Source organism: Aotus nancymaae, unplaced genomic scaffold, assembly GCF_030222135.1.
Source record: "Aotus nancymaae isolate 86718 unplaced genomic scaffold, 86718_ANA_hifiasm-v0.15.2.pri h1tg000036l, whole genome shotgun sequence".
Classification (NCBI taxonomy): domain Eukaryota; kingdom Metazoa; phylum Chordata; class Mammalia; order Primates; family Aotidae; genus Aotus; species Aotus nancymaae.
The window spans coordinates 16,584,641-16,598,171 of record NW_026988450.1 but is presented as its reverse complement, the minus strand read 5'-3'; the positions used below and the strand labels follow the sequence as shown (position 1 = coordinate 16,598,171).

At 43.1% G+C, this 13,531-nt stretch overlaps 1 protein-coding gene across 2 annotated transcripts in view; it reads right to left on the bottom strand.

The window, feature by feature from the left end:
* The window catches only part of DNAJC5B (DnaJ heat shock protein family (Hsp40) member C5 beta), an 80,297-nt gene that overhangs the window by 47,947 nt on the left and 18,819 nt on the right, over nt 1-13,531 (bottom strand). For both annotated transcript variants that reach the window (XM_021670248.2, XM_012463701.3), the window contains exon 2: nt 5,330-5,451. The gene's annotated coding sequence lies outside the window, so the exon portion shown is untranslated. The remainder of the gene's footprint in view (nt 1-5,329; nt 5,452-13,531) is intronic.

Genomic DNA, 13,531 nt, shown 5'->3' with positions numbered 1-13,531 from the left:
TAAGAACTTGCCTTATGTATCTGGGTGCTCCTGTATTGGGTGCATATATATTTAGGATCGTTAGCTCTTTTTGTTGCATTGATCATTTTACCATTATGTAATGTCCTTCTTTGTCTCTTTTGGTCTTTGTTGTTTTAAAGTCTATTTTATCACCTTCTATCTATTCTAACCTTGGATCTTACAGCCTTGGTGGCCAGTGACTCTCTTGGTCATCTATTTGCGTAAATCAACATAAAAGAGGACTTCTGGGTTTGGGGGCTGAAAGAGGAGGGAGGAAATTGTGATTGGGATGTAGCTCAGAGAAAAGAAGAGGGGTGTCTAGACCAGATGATGCCAACTGGTCTCCTGCCCTGTCCAGTATCATGTTTTTTGAGCTCTTCTGGGGGAGAACTTAGAGACTGAAGAGATGTTTGCATGAGCCCTCTGTAAAAATTAAAAGGAACCAAGATGTCCAGCTTTGAAACTGTATCATAGGGAGAGACAGCACCCAGGCCAGGCCGGGCCAACATTTTCCTACAAAGAATGTAGCTACAAAGTGGCAGAACAGTCAGGGAGTACTGCTGCCTACCCCTTCCCCTGGCTCCAGGCCTGACAGGAGAAGGGCTGGTCACAGAAGGCTCAGAGTCATTTCAGAAAACATTTGCAATTACCCCCTAGGGTTATTCAGAAATATCTGGAGTGTTTGGAAGTTCCAGAATCACAATGTAGGAAAGACTCAGTACCAGCAAGGGGCAGGAAGAGTGAGGGTGGGCAACTGGGTGGTGGGGTGCCTTTAGGTTGCTTTGTGTATACTTTGGCTGGGATTAAGAAAACATCATTGATTCAAATTTTAAAATGGGTATGATGTGGACTAATGTTAATGGAGATAGTGAGGATCAAGGGTGGACACTAAAGCTCCTCTCTGCAACTCTACCTGCACACTGGCACGTCTCTGGGAGGATTTTGAGGGAGGTGGGGGCCTGTATTTGTAGAGGTGAGGTCTAGCAGCACAGCAGAATGAATTACATGAATACCAGGAAAGCATTTGTTCCCACAGCCAGTGGGCCTGGGAACAACAGGGTTGTTATGCTCAACAAAACATTATTCACTCACGTCTCTTCATACTCTCAGCTCCTTAGGGGCTGGAATCTTATTTTCCATTAATCTTTGTAATAAAAAGTCTTAAGAGCTGTTTTATTGCATGAAAGGGAAGGAGAACAGGGAATTAGAATTTACTGAGCCCCTCCTATGCGCCAGAAAGACAACTTTCATGTGTCGTAGCATTTAATCCTGTTATCAGTTCTTGGGGGCATCAGAGAGAGACCCCCAAAAGCTTAGGAGTAAGATAAATAAAATGGTTTTCTGACAGTTAAAATGGGAGATCAGTGCATGCTGGATCAGGAAAAAGCTGTCTTATCATAAAATCATCTTAAAGAGATAAATTGCTCCTGGGCCTGCAAGACCTGATAGAAACTGATTGAACCTGATTAACTGCATAATCATAACTGACAGTGTCAGGCTCTTCTTGTGTCAGTTATTCAGGAGGATGAGCAGACATAGGCAAGCAGAGAAAAACAAATGCAGAGGGCAATGCTGGCTGGGCCATCCAAGTGCTATTGCAAGGAAGGAGGGAAAGGACTCAGGCCCCGTTGGCCAAGCGGTTGCTCTTGAGAGAAGCTCATCCGGGGATTTCAGCCTTCATTGTTAAACATTGGACTCATCTAACTCCATGCTCACAAGCCTCCTTCTGGTTATTATCTGGCATTCTATATAAGCCTTCCTCAAGGAAGAGAAGGCATTGGTCACATGGATTCAGTTCTTCTCCCTGGCCTCAGGGACAATTCTATCTCCTGGTAAATGAAATAATTGGCATCTGATGATGATTTGTCAAGATCCACCCACAAGGAGGGCATGAATTGGTCATGTTGACACAAGTGGTCTGGTTCCAAGGATAGCTGTTTCCCTTCTTAAAATAACAGACATCCAGAGTTTGTGCCCCATCCAGAGAACGTGGCTGCAGGGAGTGTGGCCTTTAGCAAGGCCCTGCTCTCTGGCTGCCGCCAACTCAGCTGGTTGAGCTTCCAAGGCTGAGAACCAGACAGACTTTTACTGTTTTGACCACGGTAAGTTCATGATATGGTGATCAATGCTGTCATAGGAAGTCTCTTAGAAGACAAGTGGCTGGTAGCCCCTGAAGGGCAACAGGCATATACCTCTCTGCTTTGCAATCTCATTTTATAGATGAGGGAAGTGAGTCTCCCAGAAGTAGAGCAACTTGCCCAGGTTCACACAGGTGAGTTTTGAATTTAGAGCTATCTGGTTCTAAAGCCCGTGTTCTTACTAGAGTGTCATATGAAGTAACACTTGACATTTGTAAGATGTTTTACAAGTAATTTCCCCCAACCAGTATCTCATCTAATCCTCACAGGAACTCTGAATAGTGGTGATGCTGAATTGTAGCAGCCTTGCACTGGTGCCCAGTTGTAGGTCGTGAGGAGCCCTGCGTCTCTGTCCAGGGTGAGGGGCTACAGGAGGGTGCAGTGGGACTAAGGGCTACGGTGGCAAGTGTTTTCCCTCTGCGCAGCCACTGAGCCCACACGTGGACTAAGAGGAGCTCCTAAAGGAGTTAGTTAGGAAAGTAGAGTTAGCTGGAAGTAGAGGAATGTGTGGGTTATGCAAAAATTTCAGAACTTCTGCAGGAAAGCCAGTTTGTAAGCCACACAGGAAAGAAGATTCCTGGCCTCTGAGTCAAAACCTCCTGTGGCGCCTCCAGGAAGCCCTGTGGTTCAGGGCCATGGGAACCACAGGAGCCATAGCCCTGAGTGCTTCTTGTCTTTGTTAAACTTGCTCCTACCATCTACGAAGAAACCTCCCCTCTCCATTCCAAAACTCCTGGTTCTTATTTCCCTGCTGACCGGGTGGTGACAGCATGTTAGGTTTGGCATTGGGCAGCACTTATACTGGGTACACCGATGTCCGTGAGCAAAGCTGCCTAACGTCAGCATTCATGCTTTTCACAGAGGAAGACTGCGAGGTTTCTGGAGGTGAGGGTGTCTGGACCTGGTTCAGTATCCTTTCCAGGGTGAGGAAAGCAGCCCCGGGGAGCCTGCAAAGCCCTCTCTCGCCTTTTGTGGACATTTTTCTCCAAAGCTGCCTCCTTTAAAATTATCCCAGGTATAGAAAAGGGAAGATGGGTTCAGGTGGGGACTGCTCCCAGCTCCTTCCAGAGAACAGTCCTGGAAACAGCCTGGAGCCCATCCTTCCCTTCCCTAGACCTTTGCTTCTCTACCCTTCCTTTTCCAGTGGGGAAAAAAAAGGACAGATTCCCTTTCTCAGAGAGTTTCATACATAGAAACTCACATCCAGGAAGACACAGTAGCTAGCTAATCCTTTGGTTTATGATGTTTTTTTCCAGTCATCACTTCATTTAGAAATTGAATCACATTATAATCTATTCCTGCTAAACAAAATCCAGTAGCCAATTTGTTTTATGATATGAATTGATCAATATTCAGAATGGGTGGTATAGACAGCTCAGTGTGTTTCATCTTCTTTTGCCCTATTCTCAAAGATTTCCTTTTAGACAGACAACATCTTTTAATGAAGAAACTTTTTTAAAAAAGTCCATTTGCATTATACTAAAATGCAAGCAAAAGATAGTTGGTCAATGTGGGTAGTAGATGGCTGACTCTGCAGACTGAAACATGAAGGAACCAAAAGACCACAAGGTTGCTTTGTGCCTCCAGCAGCAACAACGCACTACTTTTCCTGCCTCCCTGTTAAGTTAGAAACCAGATTCTTCATATATTATTGATTTCTATGATATTTAGTTTCAGATTCAATACAGTAATACATTGAAATCCTTAATGGTGTAAAGATGTTATGTCCTGAGAACATAATAACATAAAAACTCTTCCTTAAGTAACCTTAAATAGTGGAGCCATAACCTTTTTTAAATTCCTTATCTAAAGTGCAACTCTTAAAACTCCTTTTTTTCCTGTAACCTTTTGAATTATAATATTTCTATGCAAATTTTAAGTCTTTATTATTTATTTATAGTCCCTCATCTATCAAGCATCCAATGGGGAGAAAAATCTTGTTGAGCAAAGTCATTAAGTGATTTAATTTTGAACATCCAATACATGATATTAATCTTCTGAACTTAAAATTACTTTCTAGCTGCACGACAAAGCCATTAATATCACAAAAAGCATTGACCTCTATAGAGTGACTACCAAACCAGGTATCACGTGCCTCTTGATAATGGATGTAACTGAAAGAAGGTACAGCCCCTCAGTGACAATAAGCACTGACTCAAAATGAACAAAAACTTTAAAAGTTCTAATTCCAGGGGTCCTAAGAGTGCTGATCTAAATTTTTCATGTTGAAATGAAGTCTTCCTTTCAAAACAAAAGAAACTTCACCTATATCTATTATGTGCATTTTGAAAAAATTGAAAAAGTCAAATGATGCCTTTCTTGGCAGAGTCCTTTCACAACTGAGAAAATGAATGTGGGCAGAGGAGATTAGATCATTAAACACAGCAAACACACTTTGGATGGCATTCACTGGGGAAATCAATACGCTTTACCATTTTGTCATTACTTCTATGCTTCCTCCATAGAAATTCATTTAATGGAACAAAATTCCCATAAGCCCAAATAATGTATCTTAAAGCTAAATGCACATCAAAAATAGAAATCCTATATTTAAAAGTAAGAATTCTTCCTCGCATGATTGCTTACTTGCTATTTGAAAACAATGGTCTCAGCTGAGCATGGTGGCTCACACCTGTAATTCCAGCACTTTGGGAAGCCAAGGTCAGGAGTTAGAGACCAGGCTGGCCAACATTGTGAAACCCTGTCTCTGCTAAAAATGCAAAACTTAGCCATGGTAGTGGGTGCCTGTAATCCCAGCTACTCAAGAGGCTGAAGCAGGAGAATCGCTTGAACCAGGGAGGAGGAGGTTGTAGTGATCCGAGATCTCGCCACTGTACTCCAGCCTGGGCCACAGAGTGAGACTCCGTCTCAAAAAAAAAAAGAAGAAGGAAGGAAGGAAGGAAGGAAAGAAAGAAGGAAAGAAAGAAAGAGAAAGGAAGGAAGAAAGAAAGAAAGAAAGAAAGAAAGAAGAAAGAAAACAATGGTCTTTTCATTGCACTAGTCCTTGTATAAACAGCAACCTGAAGATGGGGCAACTTAGAATATTACTAGTAATCCCCAGTACCTGTTCCTGGAACCCGGAGCCCTGATTCTGTGTCCGCAAACAGGAACAACTTGCTGCTTTCAACTGGTCTGGAAATAGATGTGCAAGGAAATAAAAGAAGGCAACAAAGAAAGCGGCTGTTCCATACCTGTTCCAATGTTTTAAAGCAAACAGTTGCTCCTTTCCATCCTTCCCCCTTGCGGGGTTAAGCAGGTCAATAGAGTCAGGTTACTTTTCATTTGTTACTCTGTCAGCCAATTGGTTATCCCTCTGGAAAACACAACAAAGAGAGAATAAAACATGCATGACTGTAAAGCTTGCAATTACAAGGCATCAACTGATACCAAAACATATGCCACATCCCACATTTGATCCTTCGTCGACTGGTGCTTGGTTCAACCAGACACCACTGAGGAACTGCCTCCAGAGTCTCCACCAGGACCCTCCATTAAGAAATAAGCTCATCTCCTGACATGTGAAATGGGTTTCTTCAAACTTTATTTTCTTTTTGGTTTAAGGCTAGTACTGATCAGTTGATTTAAAATTACTGGAAAGACCATGCAACATTAATAAGGGGAAACTTTAATTGCTCACTATTTATTAACCCAATATTTTCAAATCTGCATATTTAACACTCTTCTAGTTAAGAGGCACTGAATCACAGTACTGACTGCGGTGGTTTTAAGGGTTTAGGCATCTTATGCTAAAGCAATGCTCACACTCTCACAGACATTAAAAAGTCTTGTGAGACAATAATTCCTATGATTTCGCGTAAGACCCTACAGACTGAAAAAGTCTTACATGAGACAGGTTATATCCATGAATTTGGCACAGTGGAGTCCTGGAGGCTGAAGGAGTAGTTTAAGTGTGCTGCTTACCAAGACAGGAAGTCAAGCTTCAGGTCATTTTGTGTGAATGATTCAGAGCACTCTTGCCTCTAGAGGGCACTGTGTTTTTAGATATCTTCAGATTTCCAGCCAGAGTTTTTGAAGCAGCCCATCATCACAGAAAAACGAGAAGAAGAAACACGAAGAAGGAGGAGAAGAAAAACAAACAAACAAATTTAGAACTAAATACTCAAGTTCCAGCATCACTTCAGCTTAAGGACAGTGTCCTTTGATGAAATGAAAATAGTTCCTATATACATACGGTGCACTTATGAGTAGCTTTTAAAAACTTATGTTTTAGTTTATGTTTCAAATTTAATCTAATAAGAAACACTTTAAGTAAAAGTCGTTCTTTTTGCACAATTAATCACTCTCCTTAACCATTAATCTTTGTTTTAAAGTATTACATGGAACGTTAGTTTCAAAAAGTTAAGTAGTGCAGAACGCTTCAGCAAAGTGGAACTGTAGCTGTGTTTCAAAGAGAAAGCGCAGTATTCATCCAACAATTAGTCACCTATTGAATTCGAGCACCGGCCTGAGTGCTAGAAATATAGCGATAACCAAAAGTCAACACATACCCTGAGTGTGTGAGTCAAAGAGTTACAGCCTCTGAGACAGGCAGAGAACAATCAAAATGGTCACTCAAAACGTGAAAAAGTGAGACTTTGGAGAGATGCTATAAGAACATAGAATCAGTGGACAGTTGAAGATCAGAGAAGGCTTCTCTGAACAAAAACAACTGGGCAACTAGTGCTTTATCTAGTTCTTTATCTGAAAAGAGCTAGATAAAGGAGTTGCTGGTAGAAGCAAACATATTCCAAGCAGGTGGAAGAGCATGTTCAAAGGTCCTATGTGCTTAAGTCGGAGAAATTAAAGGGACATTCTGATGTGTGCTCTCATACATAGGACGTCATTACATCCCTATAAGCATATGGCTTCCAATATAGCATCAAAAGATACAGCCAGAGATCAATGGGATCATATTCCACGTAACCAGGTGAGGCTTTCTAGAAATGATGAGTTTCGAATGATGTTTGTAAAAGGAAATTACTCATGGTAAGCACATTAAACAGTTCCTTCATTCAAAATGCACTAAATGTATTGTAAAAGCATTTCCAAGTGGATCATTTATGTTTTGAAAAAGAGAACTTAGTAGATCTTCCAAGATTGAACGAAAGAGTCCTGTCTGTGATGTAGGAAACTGAAGATAGAACTATGATGGGGAGGAGGATTTTGCATGCTATTTTCCTTGTTTCCTCTATTTATGGGGTCTTCACTGTTCCCTTAGGGGCTCCTAGGGACGTTTCATACACCTCTTTCAGTTGCCACATATGGTTAGGGTTATTTTAAGAAATAACTGGTGCACCAGCACAGAGTCTGCAGCAGGTACCAGATGAATTATCTGAATATTCAACCGAAACTGTCTAACACATAAGCATTAGGATACATAGTCTTTCTTTTAAATTTCATATCTCAGCAGGCTTAAACACAACTCGTTTTGAACATGTGATGTGCAAGGAAACGATGAACAAAGGTATTATTATTACTAGTATTGTTATTATTTTTACTACTTCTCTATATCATTTGTTATTAATTATTACAATATATGGAACTCAATCCATCACTTTGTAAATTTCAAAGAGATAAATCATCTGGTCAAGATTCATTGTGTTAACGTACTTTGGAAAGGGAAAATACAGGTGGCTGCTTTAATTGTATAAAATGAAAAAGCCGTCACTACCACACCAGTAACTCAGAGGTAGCTACTGAACAATTCTGCCAATTCTTCTGTAAAATCAAGGGCTTATATGCTTCAGAAGAACAAACTAGGTAATTCCTATTATGTTTTATCACTTTACAGTGTTAAAAAAAAGTCCCTTTTAAAGAAAAGTTACAAAGGGGGGAGAATTTTAATGCACTGAAATCTATAAACATGTAGAAAACATAGAAGTATAGAAGACTAAGCAGGGAGAACTAGATTATAACTCTCTCTAGAAATACTTGGAAAGATTTTAAGAATTCTGACACCTGGGGCCCACCCAGACTATCCCAAAGCAAAAATCTGGCTCAGTAGGGTTGGGCTTGTGCACTTTTCAAGGTTCCTGGGGTGGTTCTAAAGAGCTGCTTGGGTTGAGAGCCACCGTTTACCCCACATCGGAGAGATCTGAGCGTTGACAGTTCTTCAGTTAGGTAATGTGGAAAACACCTGCCAACCAGCAGCTCTCTGGAGGAATTTCCCACTGCCTGGGTTTCCCAAGAAAACATTTACTGAAGATAATGGTACCCTTGTGATAAAACACGAAATAAAATTCAGTTTAATTCAAGAAAGCATATCCAAGAACATTTTTATTTCTTAAACATAGGTCAAGTCACTTTTTTTTTTTTTTTGACAGAGTCTCACTCTGTCACCAGGCTGGAGTGAAGTGGCACAATCTTGGCTCACTGCAACCTCCACCTCCTGGATTCAAGTGATTCCCCTGCCTCAGCCTCCTGAGTAGCTTTTGTATTTTAGTAGAGATGGGGTTTTACCATGTTGGCCAGGATGATCTCGATCTCCTGACCTTGTGATCTGCCTGCCTTGGACTTCCAAAGTGCTGGGATGACAGGTGTAAGCCACCGCGCCTGGCTGTAAGTCACTTTCTTTAAGCCTATGTCGTCCCTGAAAACCATCATAAAGTATGAACACTTTTTACTTTTTATCTCTCAGAACTTTTATCAAATGTCTACTACAATGTGCCAAGGATTACACCAAGAACTTTTAATTTTAATTTTAATTTTTTTTTTTGAGACAGTTTCACTCTTGTTGCCCAGGCTGGAGTGGAATGGTGCGATCTGGGCTCACCACAACCTCCGCCTCCCGGGTTCAAGCGATTCTCCTGCCTCAGCCTCCTGAGTAGTTGGGACTACAGGCATGCGCCACCATGCCTGACTAATTTTGTATTTTTGGTAGAGACGGGGTGGGTTTCTCCATATTGGTCAGGCTGGTCTCAAACTCCTGACCTCAGGTGATCTGCCCACCTTGGTTTCCCAAAGTGCTGGGATTACAGGTGTGAACCACCACGCCTGGCGAAGAACTTTCATATACATAGATTATTTTCTAGGGTTGAAGTATTTTGAAAATTTTTAAGAAGGTGCTCCCCCTCTGACCCCCCAAATGGGAACTGAGTACACTGGAAATGCTTTAAGAATTTGAATGTGTAATCCTGATAGATTTCATTCCAAATTTAAAATGCATCAGTGGATGGAATGAGTTATATAACAAATGGAAATTGCTCCCTCTTTGTCACAGTGCAAGGCACTATACTGGGTATTTTGGGAGACTAAGAGGCAGTGTTGATGATGATGATGATGATGATGATGATGATAGTGATCATAGCTAACACTAACTAGATTATCTCATTGAAGCCCTAAAATGTATAAAGTGGGCCAGGCACAGTGGCTCATGCCTGTAATCCCAGCACTTTGGGAGGCCAAAGCTAGTGGTTCACCTGAGGTCAGGAGTTTGAGACCAGCCTGGCCAACATGATGAAACCCCGTCTCTACTAAAAATACAAAAAATTAACTGGGCATGGTGGTAGGCGCCTATAATCCCAGCTATTCAGGAGGCTGAGGCAGAAAAATGGCTTAAACCCAGGAGGCAGAGGTTGCAGTGAGCTGAGATCATGCCATTGCACTCCAGTCTGGGCAACAAGAGCAAAACTCCATCTCGAAAAACAAAACAAAAAAAATGTATAAAGTGGGTGTTTTTATGCCCTCATTTTTTAGAGAAGGAATTTGAGATTGAGGAGGTTGAATGAATTGCCCAAGGTGACCAGCCAGTAAACAGTGGACTCTGGCTTTGAAATCTGGCTGGTTGATTCCATAGCTCAAGCTGTCACCCATTACAAAGCTTTGCTCCAGGAGCCTGTAATTCCAAGGGACTGCTGGGTGCTATATTCCCTTGCTTATCAGTCTGTGACCGTGCCAAGTGGTGCATGTGTAAAAGCTCAAGAAAAACATTGAGGTAATGGACTTAAACAAGGAACTACCAATAAGCTTGTTCACTGATGAAGTTCAACTCACAGCTCTAGTGTCAAGGTTAAGAACTTGCTTCCTTTGGTTAAGTAAACTTTTGCTTAAGTAAAGCTCAGAATCTGAGAACAATGCTACAGAAAAAAAATATTGACTGAGTCTTGGCCCCTGCTAGGAAACATAATATATATTTCACATGTGTAAAATTTAAACACCTTGTTGCTTACTTACAGTAAGCAATTGCTGCAATAAACCAAAGAGACTTTAGGTCAAACAGATGTATTTGTTTGACAAAATGTAAACAGAACCTTGAGCCCTGATTTTGCCAGTAGTTATTCCCTTTCCAATTAGCCTAAGATGTCTCTAATTTTAACTTAAAAAAAAGGTAGAAAACAAAAACAAGGACGGTACTCCCTGCTCAGGACAAAAGTCCTTTTCAGTGGGGTTTCTAATACGGAGGTTGATCTGGAAACTGTTGTCTGAATGTGGCTAAGCAGCCTACAAAACCATGAGTACCCAGAACCCAAAATACTTTCCAATCCTATTTGTTTGGTGATGGTAACAGCATGGGCCTGAAGATATATTTGTATCTTTTTTTTTTTTTTTTTTTTGAGACGGAGTTTCGCTCTTGTTATCCAGGCTGGAGTGCAATGGCGCGATCTCGGCTCACCGCAACCTCCGCCTCCTGGGTTCAGGCAATTCTCCTGCCTCAGCCTCCTGAGTAGCTGGGATTACAGGCACGCGCCACCATGCCCAGCTAATTTTTTGTATTTTTAGTAGAGACGGAGTTTCACCATTTTGGCCAGGATGGTCTCGATCTCTTGACCTCGTGATCCACCCGCCTCGGCCTCCCAAAGTGCTGGGATTACAGGCGTGAGCCACCGTGCCCGGCCATATATTTGTATCTTAACTCTAAGCCCTCTTTCAAATGGAGCCTCACCCAGCCCAAGAAACAGACATGTATTTGATAGAGAAGGAAATGCCCAAGATTCCTTCCTGAGATTCATGACACCGCTTACATCACACTGGATCATTTCCTAAGTGCTTTCACAGGTCATATACATCGTTTGATACTATTAATAGGTGCCCATTTTAAGAAAGGTAACCTGTTAGGTGTGATCATGTGACTTCTGCCAAGCATGACCATCAGTCACGAGGGTCACAAATCTGGAACTGGAATCCCAGTGATCTGCTACCAGATTATGTCCTTCTTGATCCCAGTTAAATAAAAAGACTGAATGAGCAAACAAATTGTTAATAGCAAAGGGAACCCCTCATAGCCAGACAGTCCCCACAGTGGCCTCTGGTCTTGGAAGCAGGGCAGTCCCTCTGTCTGCCTTCTGGGCCCACTGCACCAAGCAGATCATGGCTTTGCCCGAATTCCCAATATCCGCAGTGGATCTTCTCGGTGGAATGTTTCAACTTGCTCGTGGAGGTCACAGCAAGGCCCCCATCCTCTCTTTTATAGATATACATTCTCCCCTCATTTTGTTGAAGTTTTCTCTTTCATATGAGCAGCCAAGGCTCACTAAATTGCCATCAACTAATTAGTAGGGCCTCTGATCTGCAAGGTCTTCTGTGAGTGCTCCTTTGCTATTTACAACATGCTGTTGCTAAGAACAGTCTTGCTCTCTGCTGAGTAACGCTGAGTGGCCTGTCCCACACACAGGTGAGAATGGAAAAGCCCCTGTCTGAATGAGTTGTGTCATCTAGTGCAGATTCTTCTACAAGCATACACACACCCCCTTGGGGCCCAGACACTCACGATTGGACAGGCTATGGTGCTGGTAGCATTTCCCTCTGCTGCCCACGTCTGGCAGGGCACCTCTCCCACGTGGGCTCTCCTCCCAGGCCTCAGGTCTCCCTGGAGATCAGCCCAGCCACCCCTTCACAGGACCCCCAGCACCCACCAAGCCTCCCCTGCCCTCAGTAGCTCCGCTCCTGCTCCTTCCACAGCCTTTTAGGAGCCTATAGAAAATTTTCTATATTTCTCCAGAACCATAAATGCTCTGTTGTCAATGGGAAGCTACCAGAGGGCATCAGTGGGAAACTGTTCAACACCCTGGACACACACCCCGGTCAACTGGCCCTGTCGTCGGAGCCCCACTGCTGTTGAGGCAACAGCAGTGCGACCCCAGCAATCCCTTGACCCTCCTCTGGGGAATCCTCCATTCTCCCAGTGCCAGGCCTCACCCCCAGATGCGAAGTGGAACAACTCACAGAGCCAGGTTAAAAGGATGAGCCATGAAGTAATGATCTGGGTCCCTGAATAAGGTAGCTCTGACCTGGGACACAGTCCCAGCCCTGCCGCAGAACCGATCAGAGCTGGACAATCACAGGACTGGGTGGGAGCGCAGGCAACCAGTGCTGCCCCACAGGCCCCCTGCCCTGGACCCTGGGCATGAACATCCAGCAAGTGACCCCAAAAGCCTCCTCTGCAACTTTCTTAGCAGTCTGAGCAAAATATTCAAATGAATAAATATTCAATTCAGCACTTCTTAGTTCTTAAACTTAAAAAGAATAAAAAAGTTGGGTGCCAGGATTTCAGTCCTAAAGCAAGGCCAACCCACTATTCCATATGACTGTGGTGCCCTCTGGTGTTCAGGAATAAAGGAACTGTAAACAGGAGTTTCAACTTCAAAATATTTCTCACCCTAAATCACCCTTGATTTTCCGTGTCCCTGATGCCTGCCCCCCAACCCCTAAGATGACAAGAGCTGCTGAGAAAAACACTCCTGGAAACATCCGGGTGGGGCAGGTCACGTCTGGAGAGGATGCCGCCCTCTGGGTGCTTTCTTCTGAAACTGGAGTTTTGCAATAGCATCCCAGAGCTCGTCTGTTGGGGGATTTATATTACAACCTACAAAAATCTGTTTTTTTGTTAGGCTTCTGTCTGAAGCAAGAAACGTTGGAGTAGCTGTGGAAATTCTGAGATCTCCACTCCATCCACTCCTTGGCTGGGTCAAGACAAAAGACCCCTGAGAGATCCAGGTAGCGAATGACAACAAAAACTCAGGAACCGGCCAGAGACAATCAGCCAGTTCAGCAGCAGTGAATAAATGCTGTCGGGTGCTGCTGGGGGAATGCCAAGGCTAAGAGATGTCCTCTACCTCTCAGAGCACGTCAAAGAGTTCCCAAAATGTCAGATCTCTGCCAGGCTTTCCTTGGCCGGTTCACTGGGGTGTTTTATTTAAACACAGATGTGCTTTCCAATTTGAAAAGGTTCTCCCTGCATCACACTGAACAACTCTGACCCACAGGGACCTCTGCGTTTACAACCTCTGATTGCCACTTACAAGGGAAAGCATGAAGTATGATCCACAATACTTGGCACCTAACGGGAAGGACCAGAACGTGGTAAAGAAAAGACATGCTGCAGGCGCCAGGAAGAGGGAAGGTCCCCTGGCAGCAGAGACAGGGAAAGGTAAATGCCGACCTTCCCTTTGCCATTC